This window comes from Oncorhynchus kisutch, linkage group LG30 (assembly GCF_002021735.2).
Source record: "Oncorhynchus kisutch isolate 150728-3 linkage group LG30, Okis_V2, whole genome shotgun sequence".
Taxonomy (NCBI): Eukaryota; Metazoa; Chordata; class Actinopteri; order Salmoniformes; family Salmonidae; genus Oncorhynchus; species Oncorhynchus kisutch.
This window is the reverse complement of record NC_034203.2, coordinates 44,208,499-44,218,697: the sequence shown is the minus strand read 5'-3', so window position 1 is coordinate 44,218,697 and position 10,199 is coordinate 44,208,499. Positions and strand designations below refer to the sequence as shown.

Genomic DNA, 10,199 nt, shown 5'->3' with positions numbered 1-10,199 from the left:
AATAGGTAGATGACAGGCTGAAGTACAGGCAGGGAAAAGGCTGGTAACGTAGTCCGGGAGATCAGGCAATAGGTAGATGACAGGCTGAAGTACAGGCTCTCCGAAAGAAGTGTCACAAAACAAACAATACCTCACAGTGATGGGGTGCAAAGAACTGAACTAAATAGTGTGTGATAATGACCTACAGGTGTGTGAACAGGTGATCAGAATTCAGGTGATTGGGATCTGGAAAGTGAGCTGTGTTCAGGGGATCTATGTGTTTTGAGGGTGTGAGCTGGAAGCAGATGTTACAGATTGGCCCTATCTAGAAGAGACCCCTACCCCCTGCTCTTGAGTCTAGACCCTTGTGTGGATCTTGGAGAATTGTATGTGTGTATAAGTAATATGGTAATAATACCACTTTTCCCTCTGACAGGATAGGTGGAAGTTACACCCTATTCCTATCCAATCACCTCTGATCTAAGGTTTAGACTTGAGTAGGGGCTAGGGTTGTTTCTGGACGGGGCTAGATTGTTTTGTGATGTCATTGATATTTTCTACCTGCCAGTATCAACATTATCATGCTCTAGTAATGTTTCAATACCAGTCCTGGTGGTTATGGCTCAGCCAGGTTGAACTGTAGTGGTAGTTATGGCTCAGCCAGGTTGGACTGTAGTGGTAGTTAGGACTCAGCCAGGTTGGACTGTAGTAGTAGTTAGGGCTCAGCCAGGTTGGACTGTAGTGGTAGTTAGGGCTTAGCCAGGTTGGACTGTAGTGGTAGGTAGGACTCAGCCAGGTTGAACTGTAGTGGTAGTTAGGGCTCAGCCAGGTTGGACTGTAGTAGTAGTTAGGGCTCAGCCAGGTTGGACTGTAGTAGTAGTTAGGGCTCAGCCAGGTTGGACTGTAGTGGTGGTTAGGGCTCAGCCAGGTTGGACTGTAGTGGTGGTTAGGGCTCAGCCAGGTTGGACTGTAGTAGTAGTAGTTAGGGCTCAGCCAGGTTGGACTGTAGTAGTAGTAGTTAGGGCTCAGCCAGGTTGGACTGTAGTAGTAGTAGTTAGGGCTCAGCCAGGTTGGACTGTAGTGGTAGTTAGGGCTTAGCCAGGTTGGACTGTAGTGGTAGGTAGGACTCAGCCAGGTTGAACTGTAGTGGTAGTTAGGGCTCAGCCAGGTTGGACTGTAGTAGTAGTTAGGGCTCAGCCAGGTTGGACTGTAGTAGTAGTTAGGGCTCAGCCAGGTTGGACTGTAGTGGTGGTTAGGGCTCAGCCAGGTTGGACTGTAGTGGTGGTTAGGGCTCAGCCAGGTTGGACAGTAGTAGTAGTAGTTAGGGCTCAGCCAGGTTGGACTGTAGTAGTAGTAGTAGTTAGGGCTCAGCCAGGTTGGACTGTAGTAGTAGTAGTAGTAGTTAGGGCTCAGCCAGGTTGGACTGTAGTAGTAGTAGTTAGGGCTCAGCCAGGTTGGACTGTAGTAGTAGTAGTTAGGGCTCAGCCAGGTTGGACTGTAGTAGTAGTAGTAGTTAGGGCTCAGCCAGGTTGGACTGTAGTAGTAGTAGTTAGGGCTCAGCCAGGTTGGACTGTAGTTGTAGTAGTTAGGGCTCAGCCAGGTTGGACTGTAGTAGTAGTAGTTAGGGCTCAGCCAGGTTGGACTGTAGTAGTAGTAGTTAGGGCTCAGCCAGGTTGGACTGTAGTGGTAGTTAGGGCTCAGCCAGGTTGGACTGTAGTGGTAGTTAGGGCTCAGCCAGGTTGGACTGTACTGGTAGTTAGGGCTCAGCCAGGTTGGACTGTACTGGTAGTTAGGGCTCAGCCAGGTTGGACTGTAGTGGTAGTTAGGGCTCAGCCAGGTTGGACTGTAGTGGTAGTTAGGGCTCAGCGGGTGGGGGGGTGGGGGTAAATTACCTCCATTTAATTTACACTTCTTTGTTTTGTTCATTTCTATGATGATGTGATTGGGATCAGGTCATTGGGGTTATTCCAAAGAGCTAGATCATTAAGTTAGCCAGCAACTAACTCTTAATAAACAGTCACAGATATCTCTTGATTTTTCTGTTTTAATTTAGAAACAGAAACTTGACACTTGTTTTTTATTTTTATTTTTATTTTAGTTAATTATACCGTGCTAATTTCAAGTGTAATATTTCTGGGAAATGGGATGTTATTTCAGAATATTTAGGACAGTTAACATGATTAATGTATATCTCCTGCTTTCTGGATGAAAAAAACATGAGGCCCTGCGTCGTCTGTGGTGCGTATGGATGGATGGACGGCATGTTGACTACAGTGAGTCAGAACATTTAGAAAGAACTAGATAAGAATGCATCCATCTTATTTTGTATATTGAAAAAAAAAAAAAATACTGACTATTAACCAACCGTGTGTTTTATTCTCAGACCAATTAAGTCCTGTGTGTGGATGCAGTACACACAAATACATGTGTAGCCCCATGATCAAAAACACACAACAGAACCAGTGCACACGAAAGTGTTTTTGTGTGTTAGTGTAGACTCGGGCTGGGATTCAACCCCTTCAGCTGTAGATCTGGGTTATAAGCACGCTTGACGTTTTCAAGGTAATATCTGATTGAGCCAATTTATGCAGTGTTCACAGTGAATGTGGAATTGGATTGAATACCTGGCCCACATTAAAAAGACAAAAACAAAGCTAATATGGATTACACTTCAAGGAAAATAAGGTTATTGCAATGCATAGGCTAAAGAATAAGAATTATGTGGAACAAAATAATCAATATCTTCCAGTTTACTGTACAGTTAACCAAGTTGTAAAATGTCGACGTCGACTAACCCACAGACTGGAATATTCTCTCTCACTCTCACCGGGTGTGTGTGTTACTGATGATGCCCAGTAGGGGGCAGGATCTACTCTATCTTTAAAGAGATCTTCCCTGGTACAATCGTGGTGATCATTGACAGCTGCTACTTAGATCAGTGAAATGTAGGCTAAATTGAGAACGGTGTGGAAAGTAGAAATCTCAACTAACAAGCAAGTCGCAGCAAAGAAGAATTGAATTGTGCGAATTCATGCAAAGGGGAGGGGGGGGGGGTCCTCATTGTGGGGGGAGATTCTGGCGGGGAGGGGGGGGTTCGGCACAACACTGGCTCCAGGCAAAAGCAACATAATATTTTTTAGCATCTCAGTCTGGGTCTCAACTTCCTGTTGACAGTTAGAATAGTAGAATATAAAAGGTGCAATGTGTTTTGTGAGTCAGTGACAGTCACTCACTTAGCTATGTCGGCTAACAATTTTTAGATTAGTACATTTTGTAAATGATCTAAACTGCATTTTCCATACTTGACGCCCATTTATGCGTTCAAAAATATTGAACGCAGCGTAGTGCGGCACCCCCTACGTAGCTGTTTGAATGTTAAATGACGAGACAGAGGCATTGATGCGAGTAACCAGTCTTGTTCAGTACATGACAACACATCCGGGTATCTCAAGCACATCGGTAAAATACATGAGTTGCAGTAATGAACATTTACCAACAGATGGCATCACTGTGCCATCTTACACCCATAACAGTAGCGTTGCCAAATTGCCAATCCATTGACAACGGATGACTTCAGTCATAGCGCAAGGAGTTAGCCTGGTGTTGTATTTTTCTATTTATTGACAATAAATTCCGTTTTGGACTAAAACTGTTTCTGACTTCAAGAAACCTTTTTATGTACACGAGGTCACGGTCAAATTCGTCACGGCGCGTGCGCACTTCCATAGGGAACACACGTGTTGCGGCCACTTGAATGCATCCTGTCTCTGACACTAGATGGCAGGATTTAAAAAACGACTGACCAGTTTATTTACTTTTGGCAATGTAGTTATTAAGGATCCCCTCCCCCCAATTTTCGCCTAAAATGACATACCCAAATCTACCTGCATATGCATATTCTTGATACCATTTGAAAGGAAACACTTTGTAGTTCATGGAAATGTGAAAGGAATGTAGTAGAATATAAGACAATAGATCTGGTAAAATATAATACAAAGAAAAAAAAAACGTTATTTTGTATGTTGTTGTACCATCATCTTTGAAATGCAAGAGAAAGGCCATACTGTATTATTCCAGGCCAGGTGCAATTTAGATTTGGCCACAAGGTGGCAGCAGTTTATGTGCAACTTTTTATTGTGTCAAGACTGCCCAAATGTGCCTAATTTGTTTATTAATCCTCCTGTTGTGTTCGTTTCATGTTAATTAATTATGTGTTCCCAGTCCAAAATGACCGCCCCATTATAGCTGATTTATAAATCCATAATAATAGATATATATTATCACCTAATGTTGTCTTTTTATCAACTTACGTTCTTGTGAACATTACAAGTTTTTAACTTCTATTGTCACGCCCTGGTCTTAGTATTTTGTGTTTTCTTTATTTATTTGGTCAGGCCAGGGTGTGACATGGGTTTATTTTGTGTTGTGCTTATGTATGGGTTTTTTTCAAAGGTTTTGGAATTGTGGCTTAGTGGGGTTTTCTAGCATAGTCTATGGCTGTCTGAGGCGGTTCTCAATCAGAGGCAGGTGATTCTCGTTGTCTCTGATTGGGAACCATATTTAGGCAGCCATATTCTTTGAGTGTTTGGTGGGTGATTGTTCCTGTCTCTGTGTTAGTTGTCACCAGATAGGTTGTATAGGTTTTCACGGTCCGGTTGTTGTTGTTGTTGTTTTTGTATTGTTCATTTTTTCTTCGTTATTAAACATGTATCTAACTTACCACGCTGCATTTTGGTCCGACTCTCCTTCGACGGAAGAAAACCGTAACATCTATTTGCTATTTATGGCCTGTAGGCCACATTGACCTGAGCTCATACAACTCATTTTTGAGTAAAAAAAAGCATAAGGTATGGATTATTTTGACTATAACAAATACTCAGATGAAACATATTGTGCTATTTATCACAGACTACTTCACTGTCAGTTTCCTGGCCTCTCTCCTCCGCAAATCAATCCCAGAACAACAGCAAACGGCCTTGAGGACTCTGGAGGAAACGTACACTAAGTTGACTGTGCCTCTAAACAGCTTGGAAAATTCCAGAAAATTCTGTCATGGCCTTTAGAAGTTTCTGATGGGCTAATTGACAATTTGAGTCAATTGGAGGTGTACCTGTGGATGTATTTCAAGGCCTACCTTCAAACTCAGTGTCTCTTTGCTTGACATCATGGGAAAATCTAAATAAATCAGCGAAGACCTCAGAAAATAATTGTAGACCTCCACAAGTCTGGTTCATCCTTGGGAGCAATTTCCAAACGCCTGAAGGTACCACATTCATCTGCACAACCAATAGTACGCAAGTATAAACACCATGGGACCATGCAGCCGTCATACAGCTCAGGAAGGAGACGTGCTCTGTCTCCTAGAGATGACTTTCGTACTTTGGTACGAAAAGTGCAAATCAATCCCAGGAACAACAGCAAAAGACCTTGTGAAGATGCTGGAGGAAACAGGTACAAAAGTATCTATATCCACAGTAAAACGAGCCCCATATTGACATAACCTGAAAGGCCACTCAGCAAGGAAGAAGCCACTGCTCCAAAACCACCATATCAAAGCCAGACTACGGTTTGCAACTGCACATGGGGACAAAGATCATACTTTTTGGAGAAATGTCCTCTGGTCTGATGAAACAAAATATAGAATTGTTTGTTTTAATGAACTGTTTGGCCATAATGACCATCATTATGTTTTGAGGAAAAAGAGGGAGGCTTGAAGCCGAAGACCACCATCCCAACCATGAAGCACGGGGGTGGCAGCATCATGTTGTGGGGGTGCTTTGCTGCAGGAGGGACTGGTGCACTTCACACAATAGATGGCATCATGAGGGAAGAAAATTATGTGGCTATATTGAAGCACCATCTCAAGACATCAGTCAGGAAGGAGAAGTTAAAGCTTGGTTGCAAATGTGTCTTCCAAATGGACAATGACCCCAATCATACTTCCAAAGTTGTGGCAAAATGGCTTAAGGACAACAAAGTCAAGGTATTGGAGTGGCCATCACATGGCCCTGACCTCACTCCTATAGAACATTTGTGGGCAGAACTGAAAAAGCGTGTGCGAGCAAGGAGGCCTACAAACCTGACTCAGTTACACCAGCTCTGTCAGGGGGAATGTGTCAAAATTCACCCAACTTATTGTGGGAAGGTTGTGGAAGGCTACCCGACATGTTTGACCCAAATTAAATAATTTAAAGGCAATGCTACCAAATACTAATTGAGTGTATGTGAACTTCTGACCCACAAAATCTGAAATAAATCCTTCTCTGTACTATTATTCTGCCATTTCACATTCTTAAAATAAAGTGGTGATCCCAACTGACCTAAGACAGGGAATAATTACTAGCATTAAATGTCAGGAATTTTGAAAAATTGAGTTTAAATGTTTTTGGCTTAGGCGTATGTAAACATCAGACTTCAACTGTACCAGAGCTGCAAGAAAAGTTATTTATTGAAACAATTTTGATATTGTTTTGTGAGAATGCCAACAGGTGTGGTTCCCCTGGGGGAAAGATTCTATTGGGGAAAGATTCCCATGAAGGTTGCCATGGAAGCCAAGAAGGGGAGTGAAGTGTGTGTGTGTGTGTATATGCTCAAACACATATGCATGTGGGAGTAGAAGTGTGTCCATTTGATGAATGGGCATGTGCCTGAACTCAATTTTATACACTAATTGTAGTCTCACCCATTCATTTCTAATGACCGGTCATATTTGACCGGGAACACCACAGGTTTATAAAAGTTAGATAAAACACCCAAAATGTAATGAAAATCATCTAAATGTATTTTGTGTGTTCAGATGCCCAGTGTGGACAAAGTCATGGAACCTTATGACAATCAAATTAAATTAACTACATTTTTCAGAGAGAAAACTTGTAAATCAATCCAATTCGACCAGAACACAACAGGAGGGTTAATAACTTTTCATGTTCTAAATTGTGCACTCTCTTCAAACAATAGCCTGGTATTATTTCACTGTAATAGCTACTGTAAATTGGACAGTGCAGTTAGATGAACAGAATTTAAGCTTTCTGCCCATATCAGACATGTCTATGTCCTGGGAAATGTTTTTGTTACTGACAACCTCATGCTAATCGCATTAGCCTACGTTAGCTCAACCGTCCCGTGGAAGAGACACCGATCCCGAATAAGTTTAACAAGTATAGGCTATACACACTTAGTTTTAATATTATAGCTACATAAGCCTAAATTGTGCATTTGACAAAAATGGGACATTAATGGGTGGGTCTACTAATATCAATCAAATTTCAATAAAATGTATTTTTAAAGACTTTCTTACATCAGCTGATGTCACAAAGTGCTGTACAGAAACCCTGCAGCCTAAAATCCCAAACAGCAAGTTACACTGAACAAAAATACAAATGAAACATGTAAATCAAATATGCCAGAAATCTTCCATATGTACAAAATAAGTTTATTTCTCTCAAATTTTGTGCACAAATTTGTTTACATCCTCTGTTAGTCAGCATTTCTCCTTTGCAAAGATAATCAATAAACCTGACCGGTGTGGCATATTAAGAAGCTGATTAACCAGCATGATCATTACACAGGTGCACCTTGTGCTGGGGGTAATAAAAGGCCATTCTAAAATGTGCAATTTTGCCACAACAACACAATGTCACAGATGTCTCAAGTTTTGAGGGAGAGTGTAATTGGCATGCTGACTACAGGAATGTCCATCAGAGCTGTTGCTAGAAAATCTAACGTTAATTTCTCTACCATGAGCTGCCTCCAACGTCGTTTTAGAGAATTTGGCAGTACATCTAACCGGCCTCAGAACCGCAGACCACATGTAACCACGCCAACACAGGTCCTCCACATCCGGCTTCTTCACATGCAGGATGGTCTGAGACGAGCCAATCAGACACCTGATTAAAATGTGGGTTTACACCACCTTCGAATTTCTGCACAAACTGTCAGTAACCATCTCGGGGAAGCTCATCATGCCCGTCGTCCTCACCAGAGTATTGACATGACTCCAGATCCGCGTCGTAACCGACTTCAATGGGAAAATGCTCACCTTCGATGGCCACTGACACACTGGAGAAGTCTGCTCTTCATGGATGAATCCCGGTTTCAACTGCAGATGGCAGAAAGCGTGTACGCCGTTTTGTAGGCGAGTGGTTCGCTGTTGTCAACGTTGTGAACCGAGTGCCCCATGGTGGTGGCGTTATGGTATGGGGTAGGCATAAGCTACGGACAACAAACACAATTGCATTTTGTCGATGGCAGCCATTGAAGAGGAGCGAGACAACATTCCACAGGCCACAATCAACAGCCTGATCAACTCTATGTGAAGGAGATGTGTCACACTGCATGAGACAAATGGTCACACCAGATACTGACTGGTTCTGATCCACGCTCCTACCTTGTTTTTTAAAGAAGGTATCTGTGACCAACAGATGCATATCTGTATTCCCAGTCATGTGAAATCCATAGATTAGGACCTAATTAATTTACCTAATTAATTTCCTTATATGAACTGTAACTCAGAACAATCTTTTAAATTGTTACATGTTTATTTTAGTTCAGTCTAAATGTGTTGTTACAGTGTTACTTCATCTATAAGTCTTTGCTAGGTAAATCCCTGCCTTATCTCAGCTCACCGGTCACCATAGCAACACCCACCCGTAGCACGCGCTCCAGCAGGTATATATCTCCCTCTCAAACTTTAAACATCAGCTGTCTGAGCAGTTTACTGAACACTGTACCTGTACACAGCCCATCTGTTATAAATGAGAACGTGTTCTCAACTAGCCTACCTGGTTAAATAAAAGGTGTTCTCAACTAGCCTACCTGGTTAAATAAAGGTGTTCTCAACTGGCCTACCTGGTTAAATAAAGGTGTTCTCAACTAGCCTACCTGGTTAAATAAAGGTGTTCTCAACTAGCCTACCTGGTTAAATAAAGGTGTTCTCAACTAGCCTACCTGGTTAAATAAAGGTGTTCTCAACTAGCCTACCTGGCTAAATAAAGGTGTTCTCAACTAGCCTACCTGGTTAAATAAAGGTGTTCTCAACTAGCCTACCTGGTTAAATAAAGGTGTTCTCAACTAGCCTACCTGGTTAAATAAAGGTGTTCTCAACTAGCCTACCTGGTTAAATAAAGGTGTTCTCAACTAGCCTACCTGGTTAAATAAAGGTGTTCTCAACTAGCCTACCTGGTTAAATAAAGGTGTTCTCAACTAGCCTACCTGGTTAAATAAAGGTGAAATAAATAAACAAAAACTCCGTACCTCCAAGCCAGTTCCACTGCCTTATTTCCATTGTTCCTCTCCTAATTAGGGACTTGATTTCACACCTGGAACACCAGGTGTGTGCAATTAAATGGTATAATAGAAATAAATAAATAAATCAAACATTTATATAAAAAATGTAATAAATAAACACATGAATGTTAAAATGTACTAAACCATCATCAGGCAACATTACTACATTCTACATCAATCTATTATTTACAGTTCATTTATCGCAACACGTGAATTCGTCGTGGTTCACGGACGCGGGGTAAAATAGAACAATTTACTAGACGACAGTAGAAGTGTAGATGAACTATTGTAGGAAGTGTGTGAGGGACAGCCAGGAACAAGGAGGTTCCAGCGTCACATGACTGGAGGCTGGAACAGGCAAAGTTGTGAACGCTAAGTGACTCAAACTAAACACGAAGAGGAAGCTATTCTCCTTTTGAAACATGTGGTTTTTCTTTTCATTTGTTTTTTCAGATTGTATAAATAACTTTTATTTTTTTTATTGAGAATGCCACTGGAGTACACAAGTCAGGTGAGTTTATTATGTTTCTGATAGAGAGAAGAAATGCTACTGCTTAGCCCTCGCCTCAAACTAACGTTATTTGGGATGCCAGCACGGCGGAGTTACAGACTCCCTGCTCTATCGGTGCTGACTAGGCGGATATTTTTCCGGTGTAACGTTAGAGCTGGAAATAGACGGTCCCGGTTGATTGTATAGTAGGTGAGGTGGCTAAAAATATAATAACAGCACATTTACATTTGTAGCTAACAGTTGTAAGAACATTGTAACAAATGTTTACCAACTCTACACTGTAATTTAACTAGATAGCTTAACTTAACTATTTAACTTCATGCTACTAATACTGGCTAAATTCTCTTCATGTATTTAACACACATAACAAACATGAGATATGATAGAAATAAGTTAAATAACATTGCCAGAAAAGTAGCAAGTC

At 41.5% G+C, this 10,199-nt stretch overlaps 1 protein-coding gene across 1 annotated transcript in view; it reads left to right on the top strand.

The window, feature by feature from the left end:
* Positions 1 to 9,790: 9,790 nt before the first annotated feature.
* LOC109881048 (rho GTPase-activating protein 29-like) overlaps positions 9,791 to 10,199 on the top strand; it is an 89,176-nt gene continuing 88,767 nt past the window's right edge. The window contains 1 exon segment of the mRNA XM_031809889.1: positions 9,791 to 10,199. This exon segment is cut by the window's right edge and continues 467 nt beyond it. The gene's annotated coding sequence lies outside the window, so the exon portion shown is untranslated.